This window comes from Podarcis bocagei (genome assembly GCF_964188305.1).
Source record: "Podarcis bocagei genome assembly, chromosome: 4".
In the NCBI taxonomy this organism is placed as follows: Eukaryota; Metazoa; Chordata; class Lepidosauria; order Squamata; family Lacertidae; genus Podarcis; species Podarcis bocagei.
The window spans coordinates 79,043,878-79,071,209 of NC_138128.1; the positions used below are offsets into that span (position 1 = coordinate 79,043,878).

General features: G+C 43.2%; 1 long non-coding RNA gene across 1 annotated transcript; it reads left to right on the plus strand.

Moving 5' to 3' along the window:
- Positions 1–8,312: 8,312 nt before the first annotated feature.
- Positions 8,313–17,126, plus strand: LOC308585335. Its single transcript, XR_014007290.1, has 3 exons — positions 8,313–8,406; positions 11,091–11,274; positions 16,912–17,126. It is a non-coding gene; the product is annotated as an uncharacterized lncRNA (long non-coding RNA).
- The last annotated feature ends 10,206 nt before the right edge of the window (positions 17,127–27,332 follow it).

Genomic DNA, 27,332 nt, shown 5'->3' on the forward strand with positions numbered 1-27,332 from the left:
TGCATCTGCTTATATCATGCTTGCTCCACTGTAAAATAGCATATACATATTTACGACAACAGGTAAGTGCATCTTGTAGGGCTAAGAGCAAAAAAGGGTGGATATAGATATATAGACACATATGTTGCAGTTGGAGGTTGGATGCTGGCTAACAGATTGAGGTTGAATTCTGACAAGACAGAAGTACTGTTTTTGGGGGACAGGAGGCGGGCAGGTGTGGAGGATTCCCTGGTCCTGAATGGGGTAACTGTGCCCCTGAAGGACCAGGTGCGCAGCCTGGGAGTCATTTTGGACTCACAGCTGTCCATGGAGGCACAGGTCAAATCTGTGTCCAGGGCAGCTGTTTACCAGCTCCATCTGGTACGCAGGCTGAGACCCTATCTGCCTGCAGACTGCCTCACCAGAGTGGTGCATGCTCTGGTTATCTCCTGCTTGGATTACTGCAATGCGCTCTACGTGGGGCTACCTTTGAAGGTGACCTGGAAACTACAACTAATCCAAAAGGTTGGTGCTGACCTTTAAAGCCCTAAACGGCCTTGGTCCAGTATATCTGAAGGAGCGTCTCCACCTCCATCGTTCTACCCAGACACTGAGGTCCAGCACCGAGGGCCTTCTGGCGGTTCCCTCACTGCGAGAGGCCAAGTTACAGGGAACCAGGCAGAGGGCCTTCTTGGTAGTGGCGCCTTCCCTGTGGAACACCCTCCCACCAGATGTCAAAGAGAACAACAACTACCAGGCTTTCAGAAGACATCTGAAGGCAGCCCTGTTTCGGGAAGCTTTTAATGTTTGATGTATTATAGTATTTTAATATTTTAATATTCTTTTGGAAGCCACCCAGAGTGGCTGGGGAGGCCCAGCCAGATGGGCGGGGTATAAATAATAAATTATTATTATTATTATTATTATTATTATTATTATTATTATTATTATTATTATTATTATTAGTGCCAAGAGAGATCTTCCTGCATTAATAGCACATTAATGGTAGCATCAGTGCATTGTTAATTAATTAAATTTGTATACCACCCTATACGCACAGGTCTCAGGGCGGTTCACAACATAAAGCCACAAAGTAATAAAAACAAGAACAAGAACAACTCAGTAATCTGCCACATTTTAAAAGGGAATTGGATATCATTAGTAAGATTTAGTGCTGTCAATGCACAATTTGTCAACAAGAACAAATAGATTATGGTACATTTTATTCAGCAAATACAGTGGTTCCCAAACTGTGACCTGGGAAGGATTGGTGGTCCCTGATACACTTTCAGTAGGTCATCAAGGAAACATCAGTTTTGCAAAAAAAAAAAAAAAAAAAACAAAGAGGAGAAGAATAAATAAAAACAAAAACTTCAACTTGAGAGCTGAAGGATAATATTCAGGAAGAATAAACTCTTTCACAATAGACTGATTATTACTTGTGAATATTTTCCAGTGCATGTGATCTGTAGCTAACCACCTACTGTATGTGTGGAGGGGGTGGGGAATCCATCACAATAAGCAATAATTTCTTTCATTCTTTTTAGATTTTAGCTGAAAGGCAGCACCACACAGAGGCGCAGCTGCGGAGCTCAAACTTCTGCCTCTTCCTGTTGGGATCCCGATGAGGCAGAACATTAATCTGTATAGCAAACGAATGACTACCATTTACATAATTACATTTAGCCCCAGCTTATAACATATTCATAAGCACAAGAGAGAAGAATGATGCTTTTGTATAGATCAAAATAACAGATCAGCTTGAGTATGGGGGAGGTAGATCGCCGGAATTCAGAGTTCTTACATTAATCTAAGGCTGAGCTGAATTTTTTTGTGTTTTCACACACACGAAAATCACCAGGTAATCAATATGGGAAAATCATTTTGGAGTAGGGGAAGTTTCTTGCCTTAAAAAATACCTTGCCTCGGGAACCACTTTAAGAGGATGGAAAGATGCAACCCTGGAGCAAGCCAGATCAAACTTTGATTGCTTAAGGCCAAAGACACTCAAATCTATGCAACAAATATTTGCAAATGCAAATACAATCATACCTCAGAAGTTGAATGCCTTGCGGGTTGAACATTTTGGCTCCAGAATGCTGCAAACCCGGAAGTGAGTGTTCTGGTTTGTGAATGTTCTTAGGAACCTGAATGACTGATGCAGCTTCCTGCAGCAAGTCGGAAGCCACACCTTGGTTTCCGAACGTTTTGGAAGTCGAACGGACTTCCAGAACAGATTTCATTTGACTTCCGAGGAACAACTGTACTGAAAATGCTATGACAGAAAACACTGTAAATAATGACTGCTCCCCGCATAAAACGGGGGGTGCCCTTTGCGTGGACGCGTGCAGCCCCTGGATCTGGAGTGGCTCCATCAGCATAGGCTTGGCTTTGCCTTCCCTCAGGTGAGATACCTGGAGGTCTCCGCTTACCTCAGTCAGTTGTCCAATCCTGCCTGGGGGAACCGTTGCCAAGGAGACCAGGCCAGGTAGGGGAGGGACTACCTGCCCACACAATAGAGGGAGGATCTTAGGCCAGAACCAAGGATTTCTTGTTGTTGTTTAGCCATTTAGTCATGTCCGATTCTTCGAGACCCCATGGACTAGAGCACGCCAGGCACTCCTGTCTTCCCACCATAAGGGAAGGATGTACACCAAGTTTCATCAAAATCTGAGATCGTTGGTGGTAAAACTCTTGTTTTTTGCATTGATTTGATGTGGAATGACCCCTAAACCATCCAGGGGTCCTTTACCTTTACCATATGCAATCAATTTCCCCCTAGTATAATGCATGTTTGTATCCTATTTCCACCCACACACGTGTATGTTTTTTGGGTTGGAGAACCTCATAGCAAAATTTGGAGACAATTGAATTCTGAAGTATATTGGCTTGGGAAGGGGAGATTAGGTAGGTTTGCATCACAATACAAAGTAAATGAACTGATTTCCCCGTTTTCTAGTATGTGACATGCTGCAGCAGTCCACTTACTGCTTTTGGGGATAATAACAAAATAACAACTGTAGTGACTGAGTTTTAATCAGAGGCTCTTCACATATTCTCCTAAGTGGTTGACTGTATTTAAAATAAGAAAATGTGGTGGTTTGCAAAAGAACAAGACATCCAACATAGTGTTTCTCAGTCCAACGTACTTTGAGAACCTCTAAAAATACTGTATAAGAAGTTCTTATACTGTTTTCTGGTTGTTGCATTGTCACTGGAAAATAGATTTCATCCGTAGGAACTATTACTTACCAAATTCCAACCTATTCAGTCAGGTCCTATTATAACAAGAGCCACCCCCTGTTCTGCTTGATCTGACACATGCCATTTTTATCATTTATATTATATTGTTTAAACTGGAATATGACACGAGCTTCTGAAATGAAATGATTATTGCTTGGAAATCACTGAAGTAAACAGGGCAGCGTTTAGCCACCAGAAAATATGAGAAACTATCTGGATTGTAAAATTGTTAATTTTTGACAAGGGGTGGATCCACACACGGGGGGGGGGGATGCTATGAATATGTCAGAAATAAAATCGTTATAACAAAGAAAAAAACACTATGTAAAAATCACATAGAAATTAATTTTGCTCTTTGGTGCCATCTGGTGTTGCTTGTTTATAATGCATTCAAAGCGTTATTTTTTTACGAATGTAGCTGAGTCCAATGTTCCCCCAGATCTTGAAATACACTACATAATTTGGGGGGGGGGTGTCAAATTTTCTAATGCAGTATGAATAGAAGTTTGCTATCGACTATGATCTTCCCACCCCCACTCAAAAAAATGATGTAGGATAACTGATGTTATCCTGAATCAATGATGTCTGAATTAGTTAAAGACAAATTAACCCTTGGGATGACCTGGAACCTTCAATGTTACAAGCATGCTCTGTTATCTAGTAAGTAATTTGTATGTTGTTCAGAGTTGGTTTGAACTTTGCAAAGTTCTAAGCTACTTCCAAACAAGTTTGAGGTTGATTTGACCAATTTTCTGCCAGTGTTGGGGAAATAGGGACTATTTTGTAAAGTTTATAAACTCAGTATGGCAAGCGGTACACACCTACTTGCATTCGTTTTGCTAATGAATGGCCAATGCTGATCGATGACCTCCCTCCCTTCCTTAAACTCAGCAAACAAAATACGAACTTGGTACTGTCAAAGATGTTTACTTCTCACTGTTTCTAATCTTACCTTACAATATACACACACATTTGCATGATTCTAGTGTGTTCCCAGAAAGCTTGTTTTCAATGTGGGCTCAATATATCTAAAAAATACAATTGAGGGGGGTTTCTTTCATTTTGGGAATTATTCAGTTAATTTTTGCTTGACTGACAGATCTCATTCATTATGGATCCAACTGGTGGGATATCTAGAGATTTCCAATTCTTTGCTGCGTATAATTTAGCTGCTGCTGCAGACAAGCTTTTGATAGTTTCTAGTGGCACAAGAAAGGAAATATTTTCCAGCTTTGATTTTGCATTTGAGGATCCTTGCATAAAACAACAGCATGATGGATTCTGTTATTCCAGTGTTTTGATTGTGATGCGTGTCTTTGTTTATTTGTTTATTTGTTACCATTTATGTCATCTGTCATGAAAAATCCCAAGGTGGTTTACATGTGAAAAGCATCATCTTAGAAAGAATTCAGGCTGATTTATGATTCCAACACGAACATTCGGCTGTCATCTTCTAGGATAGCTATTAACTAATTGGTTTTTCAAAATGGTAAGCAAAACTGGGAAGCTGGACATGATCCAGCAAGAACAGCTCTGCTTCTTTTTCATTCCTACACTTCAACATCCTCTTAGGTCAGAGACTGGGACCATGAAATCCTCTGGATTTTGTATGACTACAATTCCCACCATCCCTGACCACTAGCCGTGCCAGATGGGAGTGTGAGAGCTGGAATCTGAAAGCATATGCAGGCCACAACTTCACCATCCCTACCATAGATGATGCCCAACCTATGTATTCTTAGTTTTGTTCACCACAGTCTTTTGCTCAGGTGAGAGGTTTGCAGAATCAAAATCCTTGTGTCACATTTTTTTGCTAAGAGCTCTTTGCTTCCACCTGCTTACTAATACTTTATAGCAACTCTGCAATGTTAGGCCAGATGGAGTGGGGGGAAAGAGAGTGGCGGGAAGATAGTGGTATACCTAGGGTGAGAATTCAGGACTGATATCAAAGTCTGGGAAGTGAACTCACCAGAAGTGAACCCGCTGACAAAACCTCACTGTCCTAATCCTCCACCATTGCATTAACTTTTTAAGATTTGGGGTGAGGAGTTGAAATCTAAAGAATTGCAAGTCTGGTCCATATATAATGTCTAAAAAGCCTTCCCAAAGCCTGCCCAGGAAGGCAATGATTTAGTGATGGGGTTAGTGATTTAGCAAGGCCAAGAGACCTTCGGTCTGAAAAAGGCCCCCAAGCCCTGACCTAGATGTTGCTGAGCCAGACCTACAGCTTCTGTTTTGTAGGGGTCAGCTTTGCACTCAGCATAACAACTAGTTTAGTCCTGTGCTGATTTGCAATGGCAAACATAAAGAGAGAGGAAATGTAGGCTTTCATTGCGGATTACAGTTATTTAACAAATTATGCACACACAGAAGATAACAATCTAAAATGAGGAACAGGAGAAGCAGCACATTGCAAAAACTAGAAGACAAGAAAGCAAGAGGAGGGATTTCATTTCCGACCTAAAGTCACGATTTGCAAATCTGCATACGTGGGAGATAGGCAGAACATTAATATTATCAGTACAACCCCAACGAGAACTTTCATGCAAAAATAATTGTTTCTGCTCCACTCTCACCTATCCAGTTTGCCCTGTTTGGTTTATAATCATACTGCAGTTGTTCATGAGGTCAATAAGGAGTAATTTATATAACAGGAAAAAATGGATAAAATTCCTCCTCCCTCCCTGTACTGAGCTGAACACAGACTATGAGAGAACTGACAAAGTCCACTGGGAAATATTTTCCCTTATACAAGATTCAGCAACAACCCATAACATCTGGAAGCTTAAAGACATCAAACAAGACATTTAAATCAAAGTAACACATCATGTTTGAACTCTCTCTCCTTCTGAAATTCTATATGCTCAGGAAACCCATCAAAAGGAGAGACAGAAGCCTCATTCCCAGCAAGGTTGTAAACATGTGCCTGGGTTGTATTACCTTAGACTGCATGCATGAGGTCCTGTGACTGAGGTCCACACTCAAAACAAACAAACAAAATAATTCCTACACAAAGAAGCAGAGCATGCCAGGGAGAAAGGTTACAACTCCACAAGATCTACACCTCTCTTCCTCATCCTGATGCCCTCCAGAGGCCCTGTGCTGTAGCTCCCATAATCTCTGTGCTAGCTGGGGCTGATGGACATTGCAGTCCAAAACACTTGAAGGTCACCAAGCTAGGGAAGGGTGGTCCGGAGAGTGTTTCTTTAGCAGTGGTCACACAAATATGTCCTTCAAAGAGGCCAGAATAGCTCAATCTCTCAACGAGGCAGTAATCTTGTCTGTCACACCGAACTGATCAGCCCCTCACAACTCAATGTTAGAAGCAAGGCTCGAATAAATAAGTAGTAGGCTGAATATCTACATATGGGTGGTTTGGGATCTACTGAGGGATCTCTGGATGATTAGCAGTAGATCAGATCCTGATGTTGATCTTTCTTTCCCCCCTTGTTCCTGAGGTAGGTCTTCCCTCACACCTTCTTTGCTGGCAGAGAGAGAGGGCACCATTTTGCGGTCCACCTCAGGTGTCAAAATGTCTTTAGCTGGCCCTGCAACCATACATAGGATCACACTTCATGTCTCCAAAAAGTCAGGCATGTTGCAGAACCATGCTAATTACATCCCAATAAGGAATGTGTGAAATCTTCCAAATGCTTACTCTTATGACCAAACTTCTGCTTCTACCCAAATGCCTTGGATGTCCTCCATTCCTCTCCTACCCTACCTTTCCTTAACCTTCGGGAGGAATCAGTGCCATCATTACTGCTCTTCACTCTCCCTCCCTCTGTGGCTGGCTATCCTGGTGAGTGGCAAACAACCGAGGACAAGGCTTCTTGGCAGTGCACACCAGATCCTCGATAGTCTCAGCTACCCGTTATTTCAACTTTTACCAGTTCTGGCCCCAAGGCAAGAGTGACAATGAGCTTAGCCAACTAAGACACCAGCTTTGGGGTTGCAGAACTAATGAGAGCACGAGTAACATAGAGGAGAATCATGCTCCCACATCCCACCCCTTCACTGCTCTCATTTACCTGCAAGCCCAAAGATAGCATCTCATTGGCTGTCTTCACTGCAACTCTCACCATAGGGTCTCACCACTGGAGCAGCACAGGGCCTGCAGGGCTGCATGGGGTCCTGGCATTGCACCCTGACCCCAGTTCACTCTTAGCAGCATTTCCAAGCCCCTCACGACTTTCCCCACAAGGCATGTCCATGTCCCCTTGTCCATTCATGGAGGAAAGAATACACTTGAGTCTCTAATGGCTCAGCAAAACCACTGGGGAGAGAGGAATCACCCAGAGGAATTTCACCAGCCTTATTGAAACACTACTGATAATGGAAATGGTTTACTAAATATTTACAAACAAATTGTAAACAGATAAGGACATTGACAGGATTATTGTAATAACCCACAGTTTTATAAGAGAATATATTTAAAGTAGATGAATAAAAGAATAAGTTAAGGTAATTTGGAATATGCAGGAAATGTAAAAAAAATTAAAAAAAATGAAGGAACCACAGAAAGAGGAGGAAGGAAGTCGAGTTTTGAAATGTTAGAATGATTGTAAAACTATTGAAATGTATGCAACTGAAAATCATAAACAAAATAATAATAATAATAATAATAATAATAATAATAATAATAATAATAATAATGAAATGCTACTGATAATTCCTCAGATCTTATACCTCGGAAAGAACCTTCCAGTTCGCCGGCATTGTCCCTTGATATGAATTGTATGACAACTCAGTTACAGGCAGGCCATTTTCAGAGAAGGGGACTGTGTCGTTCGTACGGAGCTCCCGGTCGTCTCACGGACTATTGACCCGTACACCACTAATCCGCTGCCACCAGCCAGGTCCTCCCTGGTAAATCACTTAGTCTCAGTCAGGTTCTTAAGTTAACAAAGAAGAGTGTAGTTTATTGCAAATACAAATAAACTTTAACTGCATTCAAAACGTTGTTACTCTTTACCTTCTTAGTCTTATTTTATCCTGTCTCTATCTCTTCTACCTCCCCTCACACAAGAACCAACTGCACTAACTGTCTATTTCCAACTGTCTGCCAACTGCTTTCCCAACTGCCTTTCCCAACCAACCAACCAACCAACCAACCAACTAAAACCAACAAACTACCCACTAACTAGCTAACTCAAACCCCAGGCTAAGCCCTTTTATAAACAGGTAGGCACCACCTCTGGCTTTTCTGTTGGTCTACCTATTAACCCTTTCTCTCCCCCTGTACAGACATTTTCAAAAGAACTGGCAAATGCCACAGGGATGAAGAACTTGCCTCCACCACAATGGTATTCCAAAATCCTGTCCTTTACTGTATCCTAAGGGAGTGAATGGCTGTCATACATTAATGTAGACAAAAGTTATGGGGTGCACAAGATCAGAGAGAGAGAAGCAGCTCTAAAGGGATTTTATTTTATTTGTTTAGAGCTTGCTGGCGAAGGCTAGAGGGCTTCCACAGCTAATGTTGCTTTGAAAGTGACATTACTTTGCATCCCGGGCACAAGACGTGTGCTTCTTTGCATATTGCCTTCTCTCCATCTGCAAGCATAATATTACAGAACACCCACAAGTCCTTGGTAGAAAGGAAGCTGACTATTTAAAGCTGCCCAGGGACTTCCCACTGCTCAAAGGAGTGTGAAACAGTACATTTCACTCTCTGACCACAATACCCTTTGGCAAACAATGCAAACGGTTCCCAGGGCTTGATGAGAAATGCCCACCATCTAGATGCATTGCAATCTGAACAGCGCAGTGTGGTTTTCATAGGGACTGTATAAAGGCTAAGTACAAGCATGCCTAACATTTTCCACATGGCCAACAGGCCACAGAAAAAGAAGCTTGGAATGTCCAGTATTTTTCTGCACGCTGTCCTGTGTGGCGGATGTAAATGCTGACGTGTGTATTTTGACTCCTTCAAAAATATGTAGCATAATTCCAAGCACATATAATCATAGAATTGTTGAGTTGCAAGGCACCCTAAGGATCATCTTGCCCAACCCCCTGCAATTCAGGGTCTGCACCTGTCCTATATGGGGATCAAACCTGCCACCTTTGTGTTATCAGCACCATGCTCTAAGTGAAGGCCTCGTAACTCCTGACCCCATGCTCTCCACAATCACATTTCCCAACCCCCCTCTTTCGTCCCTGTCTGCCATAGGTCTCATACACCTCTCTCACCACACAGTTGTCCTAATTCTCAACTCCACTCTAATGCCAAGTCCTACAATGACCCCTCAGGTTGCTTTCATCTGCCTGCTCTTTGTCTTCTCTCTCGCATGCCTCTAGGGAAAGACTTTGGTCTTTCAAATCTCAGTGGCAAGCTATGCAAGGCCAAAATTTGGTGCCCCCAACTTGTCATCTTCTGTTCTGCTGAACTCACTATATCATTGCTGTGATGAAGTCCTGTGACACTCCCTAGGCTTGACGCCCAGTGCAGTGGAACTTGTGTGATGAAGCCCTGGGCCCTGCAGTTGCTTTAGATAATAAACACATGGACACGAATATATTAGGTTAATGGGATAAATAGGCCCCAACTTTATTGGTTACAGATGTGAGCGGTTTGGCTTAGGCATTGAGTAAAACCAGACTATATCCTGACTCCTGCCCGTCTTCAGGGAGTCTCACTAAGGGTAGGGTGAGCCCTATGAAATAAGTCAAATTGGGGCACCCCCAGGGTCCCCGATGGGGTCATGGCATGGCCCCAGCCCATGCCCAGGCTTCAGACAGGATCCACACCCCCAGATGCCATTAACAGGATACCCTTATTGAGGAGGGGCAGGTGGAGGCTACAACCTCCCCTCCCATAAACAAAGGCTTACCCAATGCCTAACCTTGCAAAGTTGTGACAATTGCTACAAGGTAGGTGAAAACTAAATGGCTGGTGCCTATTTGCCAAGTGGAAAAATTCCTGCCTGGCCCCAACAATATGGCAGCTGACTTTAGTCCATAGCAAGGCCAAAATCATAGCAACGCATAAAAAGAGGGAGGGTGGGCTGGGAGATCTAGTGAGGAGGCGAAAGGAGGGTGCCCCCCAGCCACACCACACTTTAGACAGCAAGTGGCCACACCCCCAGGTGCACCGATTAGTCAGCCAGGGGCGTGACACAGCCAGGAATTCCTATGACATGGCTGGCATACCTCTGCCCACTATCCGAGTCACTGGGAAGTCCTGGATGCCCCACCGCAACACCGCCCACTGGGGAAGGTGAGCGGACCTGTTACAATGCCCTAAATCCATCTCTGATGCTTTCATAGTCTTTGTTTACATGTTCTGGAAATGGAGTGAAACAACACGTGTATGGTGGGGATGGATAGAATTGAGTGTGCTAGCTCTGCCCACTATTCTCCTTACCCTGGGTGGTTATTTGAAGCAGGGAGCCTGCTTCTTCTCATGGAGGCTCCCTTCTCAGTGTAGAACCCTAGACATGTGGTTGCCATAACAGTCAAGAGAAGAGTGATATTTATGAAAATCTGCCCGGTTACAGTCCTCCTCGGGGTTGCGCAGTACAGTTTGGGTTTCTTGTCTCTTTGGATGATGAAATTGTATTAGGGGAAGCAAGAGTTGTGTTGTCTTTCTCCAGCTTTCAAGTGCCAAGCTCACTATGAATACTTAATAAGTAATCAGTGCAAGTAAAGTGAGCAAGCTGAAGATCCGGGGATAACTTGCTTTTTACTTATTGCATGTGGCTTTGGCAGGCTTAGAGGTTATATTAAACTGCCCCAGTTTTTGCTGGAGAGGATTTCTAATAATAAAAAAGTCAACGCTTTTTAATAAGTTATAAACGCAAGAAGCAATGTTCCAGGAGAGGGGTGTAAGGAGCTTATCCATCTCTCTCCTTTGGTTTGCACAGTTTGCTGAGGTGATGCCTCCGCTGGGGAAATGGAAGTTGGCAAGTGGACAGCATCCCATCTGGTGATTGGTGGAGGACTGAGTCAAATACAGAGGCAAGAGATGGGTGACGGACTGGCTTAGAGAAATCGTGAGGGCATGAGAGGATGGCCCCTTTCACTCGGATCAATCTTCCACCTGTAGGGGTAAAGAAATCTCTAAGTTTTGGTTTTTCATTTTTGCAACCTTAAGTTTGGTTCTCCACATTTCCACATCAGTTTGCGGGGGGGGGGGGGGAGGGAGGAATTACATCTGCATGAAAATTCATCATCCTCATATTCATGTTTGTATGTGATTTTGCCTAATATGCCTTGGAAGGACTTTCCCTAATATAATGCATATCAATGTTTGTTTGTTTTAACCGATATATACATTTTTATACACCTTAAGCCTAGTATGTGCCTTTTTTCTTTTACACATTGCTTGGCTGGAAAATTGTATTGCAAAATTTGAAGAAATGTGCATTTTGATGGATAGCTGTCCTTTGTGTACGTATTGTTTCAGAAAGTGCTATTTAGGTATATTTGACTTTAAATGTGACTGATCCTAACTCCTCCATAACTACCCGGAGGTCCTCCAGTGGATTTTGTTAAGGATGAATTTAATTCAGTGCCTGCCCTTTCCATCCTTCCATGAAGAAACCACCCAAGCAAATTATGTTTGCCAATTGGTTTCATACCTTCTGCCAAAAAGCACTTCAGCAGTCATTCAGGGATCTATGCCAGGTGCTTTTTCTTAGCTTTGCTTGTCCACCTTAGTGAATTCATCCATAGCAAATGAACAGCAATTGATGGAAAGATCAATTGGAGTAGGAGGGATACTCTTGTTAGAGTAATTCTCTAATGTCACATTGTGCAGTCCTTCAGAATATTGCCTCCATTGTAGAAATGATTCATTCGCATTCAGTACAGGGCCAGCATCTCTTCCACTCACCTTTGCTTCTTCCTGTTTGTTTGTTTTTTAATGCTTGATTCTTTTTATCTTTCACTTTATTTAGCCAATTTCTTTAAATCACTTTTATAACAGCATACAAGCGTGTAAAAAGGAAACGGCAACTTAAAATGAATTAAAACATAAACATGAAAACTCACTGACTCAGAAATTCCCACAAAATTATACGGAAGGTGTGAGGGATTTATGCCATTTGGTTATACAATGACCCCAGCAAGGGGAGAATTTATGGCACTACGGATCTTGTAAAAGTTCTGGGCTCAAATTTCCTCTCTGGGAGAAATGAAATCAAGAGGACCTTGGAAGAGGCAGGGGGTGGATGGAATAGTGTGAGGGCAAACTGCTTCAACAATACCTTTTCCTCATCCCATGTTTCATCACCCAAAATGCTTCCTCAGCCGTTCTGTAATGGAGCACAGTAACTACATCAGCTTTGCCCTTCACACTGTTGTTCCTGTTGCTCTGTAAAGTTGGAACAAGATGGTGTGATGTGGGGAGTCTTTCAGGGTTCTGAAATATAAGGGAGGTCACCTCGAGTATAGAAGACTCCCCACTTCGCACAAATCCACTCACCCTCTCTGGTGGGTGCGATTGCGGGCTGGCATTACCCCATGCGCCGTGATCTGACATGGGAAGTCCCAGGAACTCTTTCCCAAGCAGCAAAAGAAGCGTTTGGGCTGAGCTTGCTGTCTGGATAATCGGCTAATCAGTGAATCACGAACAACAATGGGCCACCGTGTGTGTGTGTGTGTGTGTGTGTGTGTGTGTGTGTGTGTGTGTGCTTAGCCCATCTCTCCAGTAAATTACATATACTGTATATATTGTTGTGGAGGGGGGTGACTAAAAATCAGTCCTCCTGTCAGGGAAATATCTCCTCACTCACCAAGTGTAAGATATTCTACCTTCTCCTTCTTTAGCAGAGTTTGTCTTCTCATCCAGTGAAGTAAGCAGCTCACATATATCTTTGAAACAAAGCTTTAATAGTAGAAAAATGTAACATGGTTACATACTGACAGAGAGAAACGGAACAACTCGAGGCAAGTGACAGTTAGCCTCTTAACTGACAAGCTAAAAGGAGGGGCCAATTCTAGAGTACAGTATAAAAGCCCCACCCACTAGAGGCCAGGTATTCTATCAATCAAATTAGGCATCAATGCTTTGCCTACACATATTAAATATACATAGGCATGTGGCTTGCTCTGCAACCAATTTTTTTGTTGGACCTCCCACACTCCCACCCTTTATATATTGCATTTGTTGTCAATAAAGTTGCAGCTTGATTTCACCCAAATATTGGTTGTCAAGTCTCTTTGTCTTGGTATTGGGATGGACTGAAGAGTAGGGGGTGTGTGTGCCTGGCCACGCAATTGCCCTCCAACTGTGGAAGGTGAACTGGGGCAGGAGCAGTGCTAGCACTGGTCACTGCTGTCCCAAATCTGTCCACTTTCTCATTTTTCCCTGTCTTCTTGTTCTCCACCTCAATTTGAAAATGAAAATGATGAAATCCCTCAGCATTGCAGCTCAAAGTTCTCCTAATGTACACATTTTTGTATGCTATTTCCCCTAGTATGCATGTTTTTGCAAATTAATGTTCATTAATAGAATGCATTTTTGCATGTTATTTTCACTAAGATGTGCATTTCAATGCACTCTTTCCCCTAATATAAGCATTTCTGAACACAGGGTGTGGCTGGAGAACTGCGCTACAAATTTGGAGATGTGCGAATTGTGTCTTTCGGTTTGTGTATTGTCTTGTAAAGTTTGAATTAAACAGAGTCACCTTTAAATGAGAACTGAACTGAATTTCTCCACCTATCCCTACTGCTGCTCTCCCTTGAATGTTAATGTGCACAGAAAAACCAGGAGAAAGTTCATGTTCCCAGGATTCTGTCAACTCTTCTCGACCTCTTTCCAAGTTCCTTTTGACCCTGAGACATGTTCACCATCATCTCATTTTCATATGTAGTAGGAGCATTCACTCGTTAAATTCAATGAGAGTACAATCTGTAAACTATCTAGTGGAGATGTGCACTCCCAGAGTTATTCAAATGTAACTTTCAGTGAGTGAAAAGTCTGTGGGTGGATCTTCCGTGCTGAACTGGGGGTGCTTATATTCATTTGAAGGGGTTTTTATTTTACTTTTTAATTCCCTGTCTTCTGAGCCATTCCTTACACACCCTTGATCATTAGCACTTCCTTTTTCTTCCCTTGGCTTCTTGCTCTATCATTTACCCACCTGAAAACAACCTACCTGCCAAATAACAATGTGTTTTAAAAAAGAAGACACCTTGGCATGTGTTGGTTGGCTTGTATTATTAAATTTTGCATCTGGGAAACAGATGTGAAATCTAACCAGGAAGGCTATTTTTCCCCTTGCAATTAACATCCAACGAGTATTTAGCACAAAAATATATGTTTGAATATCACAAAATCTCATTTAGGTAAACATTTTATCTGTCAGACAGAGGGAAAGACAGAGAAACCACTCGGGGCTGACTGTTGCAAGGCATGATATGCGAGGGGATCGATTTTGCTCAATAGGAAATACAGAAACTGTACTGTATATTTCAAAACTGTAACCAGGGAGCAGTGGCTCCAAGCCTCCAAACGATGGTAGTTTTTGCAAAGATTTTGAGCTTTGCAATTTAGTGATGAATATGTCAAAGAACAGCTCTTTCAACTTTGCTGTGAAACCTTCCTCCATGAAGTTCACTCAAATAAAGGCATAGATGGCTTCAGAAAGGAGGCAAGTCTACAGCACCCTCAACTGATACCCACAGGTGTCCTACAAAGGCAGCAGCAGGAGCAGTGGCAAGAGGGAAGATTAACATAAGGTTACCAGACGTCCCTGTTTCCCAGGGTACAGTCCCCGGCAGTGGCGTAGCGTGGGTTGTCAGCACCCGGGGCAAGGCAAGTAATTTGCGCCCCCTAACCCATGGATTTGCGCCCCCTAACCCTAACCCCCAGATGTTGCGCCCAGTGCGGCCGGCCCCCCCTACACCCCCCACGCTACGCCACTGGTCCCCGGATTTACAAATCAGCCCCCATACAAAATCCATTGAAGTTGAAAAGTGTCCCCGGATTCATTGAAAAAGATCTGGTAACCTTAGATTAACACCTCTCTCTCTCTCTCTCTCTCTCTCTCTCTCTCTCTCTCTCTCTCTCTCACACACACACACACACACACACACACACAAGTACACACACACACACACCACAGTATCTCTTAGCTGCCCCACTACTGTGTTTAATTGCATTTTATTCTTGTATTTTAATAATAAGTTGCAAGCTACCTTAGAGATCATTTGATTGAGAGATGTAATTCTTTAAAATAAATAAGCATCCCTAGCCATAGGGTTGCCACCTTTCACTTGGCCGATCATCGGCAATTCAGAAACTTTTTGCATCTGTAAGAAAAGAATGAAAACTTCTGGCAGCCATGTATCAAGATAATCTTGTAACTTTAAAAAACCAACCATTTAAATATACAGTTGGAAAACAAGTCACTGGGGCCAACACAGCAATTTCTGAGTAAGCAGACAAAATAATGTCACACATTATATTTCTTCAGTCCGCTGTTTTAATACTGTACTAGCTATTCTTTGCTGCTGCCTAATCCTTAAGAGGATCAATAAAAATGCCAAGTCAGGAGTCTAGAGGAGCTGGAACATAGATTCAGAAAGAGCAATACAAGAGGAACACACAGGCCAACAGGCAGAGGATACTTAGAGTGTAACTGGGCAGCCCCCTCAAAATCAGAATCTGGTTGCAGCCTGCCCGCCAGGTCAGGAGGAAACCAATGAGCTGACTGAGTAGAAAGCTCTCTCTCTCTCTCTCTCTCTCTCTCTCTCTCTCTCTCTCTCTCTCTGTGTGTGTGTGTGGAGAGAGAGAGAGAGAGAGAGAGAGAGAGAGAGAGTGTGTCATGTTGTGAGTGTAGAGAATGATGCCACAACTTCACAATTGAAACTACCCCAGATCTCCTCACAGCCTCTGTCTACACAAAAAACAAAAACAAAAAAAATGTGTTGTAGTAATGCCTTTACTTACATCACATCCATTGTCATTTAAACAGTTTTCTCATATCCTCCTTTCGTGGGGCTGCACACTGATAACACGGCTTCCTGGTGTTGTGTTAGTCTATTGCAGCAAACATCAAAAAACCCCTTAAATGTGATTAAATGCAAAGGTGTGTGTTAAGAGTATAAGATTTTGTGTGTGTTTTTAAGGAACAGGTTTCCTCGCCAACTCCCTCCCCACAATGTTTTAAGGAGAGCACACACATTAGTTGCTTTTAGCAGTAGTAATGACCTGCAATTCATGTTAAAATAACAAAGGTTTTCATCATAAATAACCCATCAATCCCTTGGCAACCGCCCCATGAATTTTTCATGAGCTTGTCCCTTCCATTTTCACTGTTGACTCTAATCTATTTATTCTACAATATCGTTAGCATTTTCTGCCTTTGTTTCTCCCCACCCTTCACTGCATCAATGAACATTTTTATGTTCCCAGGTGACACTTAAGTTTTCTTTGCCCCACTCCCTCAGCACTGCCACAGCGGCGCACTTTTTACCTAGTTAACAAGCACAGCACTCTAAAAATTAAACTTGGCAACACTTCTTGGGGTCCAACAGCTTTCTAAATCACTGCAGACACCTGCCGCAGGGAAAATATTAGAGACTGTTCTCCCTATAATAAAACAGCTTCACAGTGCCACATCATTTAAGGGAACTACTCACCCATTTTCACCCCTTGTACAATTTTGCCAAGAAAACACAGCTTCCTCTGCTAATGGTTCAATAGTGATGCCACATTTGTTTGCTTGATTCCAGCCTGTTGGACCAGCTGTGGGGAAATATTGCTGCAGCAAGGAGGCGGCGACACCTTGGGCAATGGCTGTACTTCAGAAAAGTCAAATCGAATGCCAGAGATGAGAGCTAGAAGGCGAACATCAACCTTGCTAGTTGCTATGTACACGCTTTAAAGCATAAAGTGAAATTGATGTGCAACAAAACCTCCAATGAAAAAAATTCCCATTAACTCTAAATTTTGTGTGTGTGTGTGTGTGTGTGTGTGTGTGTGTGTGTGTGTAAACTCCAGAGGCCCAACATTTCCACCCTAATGGATGACTTTACACAGCTAAAGGGCTCAATTTGAATCAGAGCTCAGAAATGTATTACCCAGAGAAGTTCATTTGAACCACACTGTTCTTCTTGACAGATGTTACTAAAGTGAGTGGCATGGGATTCAGATAAGCAAATGTAGCCCCCATGCCATTCCAGTAATATATGAATCACCCCATAGCCTCCTTGTGGACTGCCCTCTGTGGGGTGGGTGGTCCATACAACAAGTCATTTGATATATCCCATCTTGCCATGATGACCACATTTTCTGCAGCCACAGCAGTGATGCTCTAAATGTTCCCACAGCAAACATATAAACTCTGAGGGGTGTGCATACTTTTCTCAATATATGGGGCCACCATATGGGTTGGCTGCAGCTCTAGCCAATATCCAATCCAGCATATGTTTCGACACAACCATCTATCCTTTGCAACATATGCTTTTGTGGTGGGGCATTGTGGTGAATTGCAGCAGCATAGACCTCATAGCTCCTAGCCCTAATGGTTATATACCGGTAATACCTCTTATACTGGACGGGGAACATAGGCATCATGGCCAGGAGGCGTTGATGGCCTTGCCCTCCATGATTTTGTCTAATCCTCTTTTAAGGACATCTAAGTTGGTGGACATCACTACTTCTTGAGGGAGTGGATTTCATCATTTCAGGGCCAAATGACAGCTACCACCAACAGGAACATCACCATCACTACTGGTGGAATTTTCTGTAAGCACTGTGGGACCTTCTGTGGTGGACAGGGCCTCCCCGCCAGCAGGGCACTTCGTGGTTGGTGGAGAGGCAACCTATTCAATCCTATCTCCCTCCAGCTAGCAGTTCTGAAGGCTTGGGATTGCTCCATATATACTGTATCCAGAATCTGAAAGTTGCACCAAATTGTGGCTTTATAAATATGCAAGTTTTTAACATGTGAGTTTAATTGATTAATTAATAAATTACTGAGTTAGAGTCAGGTGATTGATCAACCAACATGATTTAATTATTTGACAACCTCCCAAATTAAATACACTAATTAAACAAAAGAAAAACACAGAGTCAATCCAGCCTGCGTGCCTCTCCTGAATAGCAGATGGGCACAATTATTGCTTCTTTGAAGAGGTCTACATCATGAACCATAGCTCTGACAGCTGGACCAGAAAGGTGAGCCATGGACATGGCAGTAGGGATGCTTGTGGAATTTTAAGCTTTGTGAATTCCAATACAAACTGACCTGATCCACACTATCCCTGGCTTTAGCACTTCCAGTTTTCAGATCAAATATGTATCAGAATGTAAGTCACAAGTACATATTTTCAGAGAGAGAGATCTGTTTAGATATGCAATTTTGAGAGAAACCACAAATAGACATTTGAGTGCAAATCTTCATGCAGATCTCTCTCTCTCTCTCTTTAAAAGCATATTATTGTGGAAACTGAATCAGCTTATAAGTGAATGCATACAAAAGTGATATGGAATGGAAAGAAGACTAATTTGTGCTTTGCTACGTAACATCCAATTTCCATACATGGTTTAATATCCAGCTAAGGTTACATCGGGATGCGGGTGGCGCTCTGGGTTAAACTACAGAGCCTAGGACTTGCCAATCAGAAGGTCGGCGGTTCAAATCCCCATGACGGGGTGAGCTCCCGTTGCTTGGTCCCTGCTCCTGCCAACCTAGCAGTTCGAAAGCACGTCAAAGTGCAAGTAGATAAATAGGTACCGCTCCAGCGGGAAGGTAAACGGCATTTCCGTGCACTGCTCTGGCACACCAGAAGCAGCTCAGTCATGCTTGCCACATAACTCGGAAGCTGTACGCCGGCTCCCTCGGCCAATAAAGCATGATGAGTGCCACAACCCCAGAGTCGGTCACGACTGGACCTAAAGGTCAGGGGTCCCTTTACCTTTACTTAAGGTTACATCATCTGAACTCATAGTAGTGCTGGCTGAGACCATTCATCACACTATTTTTCATACAACAAATATTGGATTAATCATCAGGAGTCATCAAATTTGAAGAATTTTTGCTTTACTTGAAATGCAAGATGGCATGAGCCCTCATCCTTTCTTTTAAGAACAAAAATACAAGAATATAGGAAGCTGCCTTATACTGAATTAAGCCATTGGTCTATCTAGCTCAGTATAGTCTACACTACAGGATGAGGCTCTCTGTTCCATGGGCCCATCTTATCCTGCCAGGCCATTTCCCCCAAACTATGCCCACCTTCACTGACTTTATTCATCAAAGCTATGCATGTAAAGACAACAATAGCCCAAAGTACTTCAGAATGGACCAATGATCAGCTTGCTTCTCAACTATGCTATGCACAGTTAAAGTCTATTGTGGCAATGTTGGTAATTGACTGACACCGTCCTCTTCCCTTACAACTCTTTTAAATTACCTTGAAGCTTATTTCCGCCTAGCCCTGTGGAATATTAATCACCACTTCATTAGATTCACTGAAAGGGGAAGTTGGGAATTTACAAAAGCAATTTCTAATTGCACTTTTGAGTCACAGTGAGATTGAAATGGGGGAGGGGTTTGCTCATGAACAAACTCTACTATTAATTAGCATAAATGGTAACTTAGAAGAGGGGGGAAACATGTGTCAGCAATAACTTTTCCTATGAGGATCTCAAGCAAAGTACCATAGAAGCAACTATCTGAACTTGCTTTAATTGCAAAACAAATGGAATGGAATCAGGTGGAATGTGGCTCCTTCTGTCTCCTTCTGTCCTGGCCCATCCCAGTTAAGGAGGGCATGTGTCTGTATGCAACTACAGCTACAAGAACCTATTTACCCAAAAATGGAAAGAAGAAGATGTCCTGACAAAAGAAGAATGGATGCTGAAACTAATGGACTATGCAGAAATGGTGAAGCTTAGCAGAAGAATAAGAAATCAAGACACAACTTTTATATATATATAAAGGAATGGAAATGGTTTATTGACTATTTACAAATAAGCTGTAAGCAGATCAAGACATTGGCAGGATTATTGTTAAAACCTGCAGTTTCAAAAATAAATATGAGAACAGACAATTAAAAGAATGTTAAGATAATTTGGAATATGCAGAGAATGTGAAAATAAATATAAGGAACCAAAGAAAGAGGGGGAAGGAAGTCAAGGTTCAAAATGTTAGAATTATTGTTGAACTATAGCTGTAATGTATATACATTACACACACACACACACACACACACACACACACACACACACATGTGTCTGATAGTTAAGTATTTATTGACAAAACAAGCACTTACAGCAACTCCTATGGTACTCTGGATGCACAAGCACTCACACACCTCTAGCCACTAAGCAACTCTCCCCCAATGTCTGTGGAGCACAGCCCTCTGCTGGTTTAAATGCTCTTCCCTGACAAGCTGCACACCTACAACCTGAGACTTCTCCCGCACAGATGTTGTCACTGCTCTTCCTGGTTTCTGGTTCTAGGAGACAGCGGGGCAGAGAAAGATGTCCTGTTTGCTGCCTGAACTCACTCTTCTTCTGCCACATCCTGTGTGCTTTCCTCCATTTTGGACTGCCCTAACTCTCCCTCCTTTCCTTGCCCTGGCTCCTGCCTTGTGGACAGCATCAAACCCCATAAATTGTAGGTTCCCTTTCCTGGGTCACTCCCTTGGCCCCACTGCACCCTGCACCTTCTATGCTTTGCATCTTCCCCTAACCCTTTCCCCTCTTACCCTCCTTCTCTCCCTGTCAGATCTCCCTGTTTGAACAAGCTCTCAATGGTCTACAGTTGAATCTGTGGCCTGTCTCCACTGAACAGTATTGATGAGTTATTACAGTAAGACCTTTTCCTTGTGATACTCATATCTTGAAAATGAAAGCTCCTTCTCTATACCCAACCCATTCAAATTAGCAACATGCAACAGTCTTTGTGGTGAAAATTCTATTCTATTCTCCTTTTTTCAGTAAATAGGTATCCTCCTACCATTTTGTAGTGTTTGATTCAGTCATTTTAAAAAGCTAGAGCACCCTAACCTTCTGCCTTGAAATTCACTAGAAAAAGTCACATTGGTTTCATTTTTCATCTGACAGACAGCACCTCGGACATTGGATTTCAAATTAGTCTATTTTGCTCTTATGTGAAGAAACCTAGAATAATTCAGTTTCACTTGTTGAAAATAGCTGGCAGGGAAAGTACATTTCATTTCACTCTCACATGATTATTACCACCATGGGGAGAATAGGAAACCAACACTGTTGTTGTCAACAGTATTTAGAGATGGGGAAGGGCCATAGCTCAGTGGCAGAACAGCTGCTTTGCATGCAGAAGGTCTTGGGATCAATCCCTGGCACCTCCAGGTAAGGCTTGGAAAGATCCTCTGTCTGAAAGTCTGAAAAGTCAGTGCTGACAATCCTGACTTACAGTAGATGGACTAATGACTCACCATAAGGCAGCTTGCTATGTTTCTTTGTAAGGAACATATGATAGTGAGTCAAGACCATTGGCCCATCTTGCCAAATAACATCTCATCTGACTGGTACAGCATAATTTGTAAAAGGAGGGATGCCATTTCTCAAGACATGATCAGCTCATACCATTTGGAAGACCTTCCTTTCCCATAATGCCAACTTCATTCATGCAGCTGATTCCATGAGAAATTAGCTTTGGGAATCCTACAAATATTAACAATGAGTCACCAGTATATACAGTCAGTGAGCCTTGGATGACACAATGTGGACACAAGGAATGTTATCTTTCTCACTTTTGGATGGGCGGTAGCTACTGAAAGGTTCACTGGCCAGTTTCTCTCACCTTTAGGTGGGCTTCATGACCATGAAGTCCACAAAAGTCAGCATCAGCATGAGTTCACAATGGCCAGTCTTTGTCCTTCAGTTGGGCATCAGCAACATGAGGTCATAATGGAAGTCTCTCCTTCAGTTAGCAGCAACAACTGAGGTCACAATGGCCAGTCTCCCTCCTTTAGGCAGGCAGCATCAACATGAGGTCACAATGGCCTTGCCTATTCTTCAGGTGGACAGCATCAGAATGAGGTCACAACTGACACAACTGTCGGCGCTCCCAGCTGGTTGCCCAGGAAAGTATAAAGACAAGGAAAGGTTTCTTGCCATCCTTTTTTTATTTCAATATTTACAAAGACAGGCTATAGAACCCAGCCTCTTGGATAATGGCAAGTGAATCTCCTCTCCCCATCTCTCCCACTTTCTCATTTGTCACCTATGGGTGCTGCTATGTGCCCTCTGTCTTTGAGCTCTTTCCTCTCCTATTTTTAAGGCTCGCCGAGTTCTGGGAGATGGAAGGTCTGGGATGCTTTCTAATACACTGTGTAAGCCAGTGGCCGCTCCGGTTCTGCCTCCTCCTCTCCCATTATTTCCCAACTTCCCCCCTCATCTGCCTCTGAGCTGTGACCTCCCTCAAACCCCTGTTGTAAATCTATACTGTCTTCCTCTTCCTCCTCCCTGGAAGGGTCAAGATGGGGTGGCGGTCTCCACCATTCATCCTCTGCCCAGTCCCTGACACACACTCCTTCTCTCTCCTTCCAGCAGACTAATCATCACCACCAGTTGGCACTGGGGCACAACCCTGTTTCTCTCTCACACACACACATATATGCTGGAGCAGAAACACGTGGTCACAACCTCTCATTGAGGAGGAAAAAGAGCGGGATAATTGGTTGGTTGGGGTGGCAATCCCTTTCCCAAATTCGAATGCATCTTCTGACTGAAGCTGTGGCTCCGGGTTCCGCCACCGCTGCCTCGGTGTCTGTGGTTTCCCACGTCTTCGTGACCTGCGAGGGCTGCTTCTGCTTCGCCGCTGAGTACCAGAGGCAGCAGCTGCCCTTGCCTTATAAGCAGCTCACTTGCTTCTCCAGGAGTCAGTTTCTGAAACCACCGGTCCTAAGACGGGCAGGGCACAGAGGCTGCTGTGGTGCCATGAAGAAGGGGAGGCCACTATGTATAAAAAGGACATATTGGAAGTTGTGCGAGGGAAAGATTCAGCCTGGGAGCTGGTGCATCCTGGGTGGGACTGGAGCCCAGACAGAGGCCTCTTGTCTCAGAGGAACTGCTGTATGCACCGCTGTGGCTGCCGCCGAAGGGAAAAGGCCCTGGAGAGAGGAGAAAGGCAGACAGAGTGGTCCTGGAAGTGTATCTCTGCTGCTTCCTTAGTTATCCCCAGGACAATTGTGTGGATCTGCTACTGCTGGCTGAGTTTGCCTACAATGCCTGCCGTGCTTCTGTGGGACATAGACTATGTTATGCAATCTTGGGATTTCCTCCACGTGGCTCCCCTGCAAGTCCTATGAATGAGAGCAGAAAGGAGATGCTCTTGTCCTGAAGTGGGTGGGCCAAGCTTTCTTTGGGAGCAATGTCAGGGCTGGGGCATTGGGCATCCATTCCTCCACATCTGCCAGGAGGATACCAAGTCCTTCTTCCTTCACAGGGCCACGCTTCAAGAGAATGGTCTCTGATGCCGTTTCCCAAGCTGATGGACAAGAGCCAAACTCCGTCATCTGTGGCATTCCAATCTTGCCTTTCTGCATTGACTCCCAAAATATGTATGAGCGTGAAAGAGCTATGAGGAGCACCAGCTTCCTGCTGAAGCACGTCTCTCAACATTTGAACTTTGATGTAAGTAAGCAGGTCTCAAGGTGACTTCTGGACCAAGGCTTAACACTGCAAATTCAGACACACACCCCCAAGGTCATGCTTCCAGAGAATGGTATTTGTCACCACTTCCCAAGCTGATGGACAAGAGCCAAACTCCGTCATCCGTGGCATTTCAGTCCATCCTTTCTGGATTGTAAAGTCCTTCCAAGTCACTGAAGGAATCCATGCTACTCAGTGCCTTGCATGTCTTCGGGGATGTCCCAGTTGTTGTCTGAATGTGCCAGTCCCTGACAACAGGATAATGGCTTGACTGGCACATGTTAAAACTAAATAAAGAAATTAGAGCAACTGGTTGCTTGTGATCGGCCAACAATCAAATAATATTTTGTAATAAACCTCTCATTGAAGAGTAAAGGAGTATGTGGTGAGCAACTGCAGTAATGGACAGACACAAAGGATCTCGGTCACAGAACAAGATATCTGAACGTAAGTGTGCAGTGGACAGTGGGAGGGGGTACATTTCTCAAGAAACAGCTTCGCTATATCCCTTAGTGCATGCTCCATTTGTCACTATCCCTCCTTACGGACAGACAGATTAACTATTTCACAGAGCGCCCGCCCCTAAATGCAGTTGTCCAGATTAATTTTTAATCATATCTGGGTATTCCAAAACTGTTTCTACCCTAACAACAGCTTTTGTGTGATGAGCTTTCTGTAGCTATCCGCTGATCTGAGCTGACTCCACACCCTATTATAGTCTGCCAAGAAGAGATGGATAAATCTATTAAGCCCAGCTCTGCTTGACAACCTCACATGAACTTGCATTCATCAGACCCTTTCCAAAAGAGAGACAGTTCTTATTTCATCTGCCAGCTTAAAAAATATAATCAAAAAAATCTCCATAACCAAACTGTGGGTTAATAGATCTTTAATCTGTCTTTAATTACTCATTAATAATGCAGTTCCTAATTCCCCTCTTTTTTCATTAAAAAGGGAAAGAACAGATAGATAAATGTGTGTGTTTACCAAAAGAGCAGACTGATAGGGAAAATACGGCTGCTATAACAGCTCTGGCAATCACTTTCTGGTAATTTTGACAGACAAAATAGAATAAAAACGAGGGATGTATAAAATACTGCTGAGAAATCATGATACCAGTATCAACCCCCCTCCCCGCTTCCTTGGTATTCTTCAGATGTTTTACCCAAGATAAAACCGCCAAATCCACCTCAGAACTGCACTTTAGGCAAAATTCAGCAATAACATTGTGGGTTGACCAGAATCCCCACAGAAATTTCAAAGGTTTTTATCAAAATCCCTGTAAAATTCCTCGGGCATTCTGGCCCAAGAAGCAACATCTAAGTCTTCCCTGCAATTGATGGCAACTGAAAAAAAATGATTCTTCAGAAATATCGGTGACTTCCCTGGCTCTCCTATATAGTTCTGGTGGTAGCCAACCCTTTGGTGGGGTGGAGCCATTGAACCATCCTCCTGGCACCAAGAAAACTGTAGTTTACCTGGGCACAGCAAGGCAGCAGTGAGGTCAGGGCTGTATAGATTCATTAGTGGAGCCCATCAAGTGTTTCTGCCAGTGTCCCTGTGCTGTCACTGTCACCTCACTGTCACCCTGACCTACTGACTACCTGAAGTGCACTTTCACAAAGGCTGCATCCACACCATTCATTTAAAGCACAATTATACCACTTTAACAATCATAATTTCCCCCCAAATAATCCTGGGAACAGTAGTTTGTTATGAGCGCCAAGAGTTGTTAGGAGTCCCCTACGCAGAACGGCAATTCCCAGAGTCCCCTGTGAAAAGGGATTGGTTGTTAAGCCACCCTGGGCACCGTAGCTCTGTGAGGAGAACTCTCCCTAGAAAATAGGAAGACTTGGAGGGTCTGCAGTCTCAACCTAATCTCCTCCCCTCAATCCCCTGTGATTGGCAGCAGATCTATCAGGTGGTTGGGACTACAACTCCCATCAAGCCCATCAAGGTTGATGAAGGCTGTCTTAGAGGCTGATAATAGGAAGGGATATATGCTAGCACAAAGGCTGTTGCAAGGCTTTGTCATGTCTTAGTAAATATATAAATCAAATCAAACACAGAGATCAATGTCTTTCTTTTTCCTACTCCCACTCCATGCAATGCTTCACAGCTATTTTTTAAAAATTGTATGCGGCTAAAGAATGGTTGTTTTTCTGTGTGATTCCAAGTGACATCCCCCCCCCTTTTGACAAGGGTCAGTTGCATTGAAGGAGGATATTCCTCTGGTAATAGCTCATTTGACTGGCCTTCCTTCTTCACATGTGGAGATAGCATTGGGTCAACATATGCATGAAAGGGACTGAGCCAGAAGTAACAGAAAGCTGCAAAGTTGAGGGCAAGGGGAGATGGGGGGAGGAAATGGCATTTCTGACATGAGCCTAACCTATTAAGCAATCAAATCCCACCCTAAATGAAAATTGCTTCTCCAAATATTACCTTTTGTCAAATTGGAAGCACATGGTAATGAAGAATTTGGCAGGGATTATAGCTCCTCATTGGTAAGACACAATCAAAGACAAACTTAAAATATAAGCCTAGATCAGGTGGAGGGTCGGTGTTATTGACAACATGAGCTTTCCAGTGAATGTCCACGACAGACCAGAGCTTAGAAACTTCATTTGAAAAAGGAACCAGTTCAACACATCGAAAAATGATGTGGTTTGAGATCTCCCCACATATGCTAACATAAGCAGAATATCAAAGGACTCCCAACATTTTTTAAAGCATTGGCGCATCCCCATGATTTGTGTACCTTTGAGAAACTGGCAAGGACATTAATGCACTTTATGTGCCTGGCATCTAATGTATCAGAAAGCACCAGGAAGAGTTTATGAGGAATGAGGTAGGAAAAGGGCATTGGTAGTAAGTTATTTCGAAAAGCTGCAATGCATGACAGGTCCTGGCTAATAAATAAAACGTGGTACCCTCACTCATCTCCCAAAAGTTAAGCTTTATTACTGACAACACAATGGATGGCTCTGATATATTTGGAGAAGTCTGTTTTCTTTTGTTTGAAAGGGTTGGATTATTTGACTCTTGTACATAAGTGAATTTTGTCCCAGCGACGTCTTGGGACCACACAACCAACAAGGTTTGAAGGGAAGGTGGCTTGAAGGACTGAGGTTTGAATGAAATTCTTCTCTGGAGCACCCATTGTCCCCCTTTGTCCCCCGATCCTTGCTGAATGCAACACCACCTTATGGCAAATAGAGGAGATGATACATATCACAACTCACAGCAGGCCAATGAGCCCCAGCCCCAGCCCTGCTTCCCAGTTAGCTATTGTGGTGAAAAGCCATCCTGGGGAACTTTACCGGAGGGTGAAATATATCCCTAAAATCTATATAAATCATAAAACAACAACACTTGGAAGTTTGTGGGGTTAAACTAGGCTACCTGGATAACACCCCTAGTGCTTCAGAAAGCCCTCTGTGAATGTTACCTTTGAGTCTCTCATGTACTCAGTCTGATACTTTACTTTTTATTCTTACCAAAA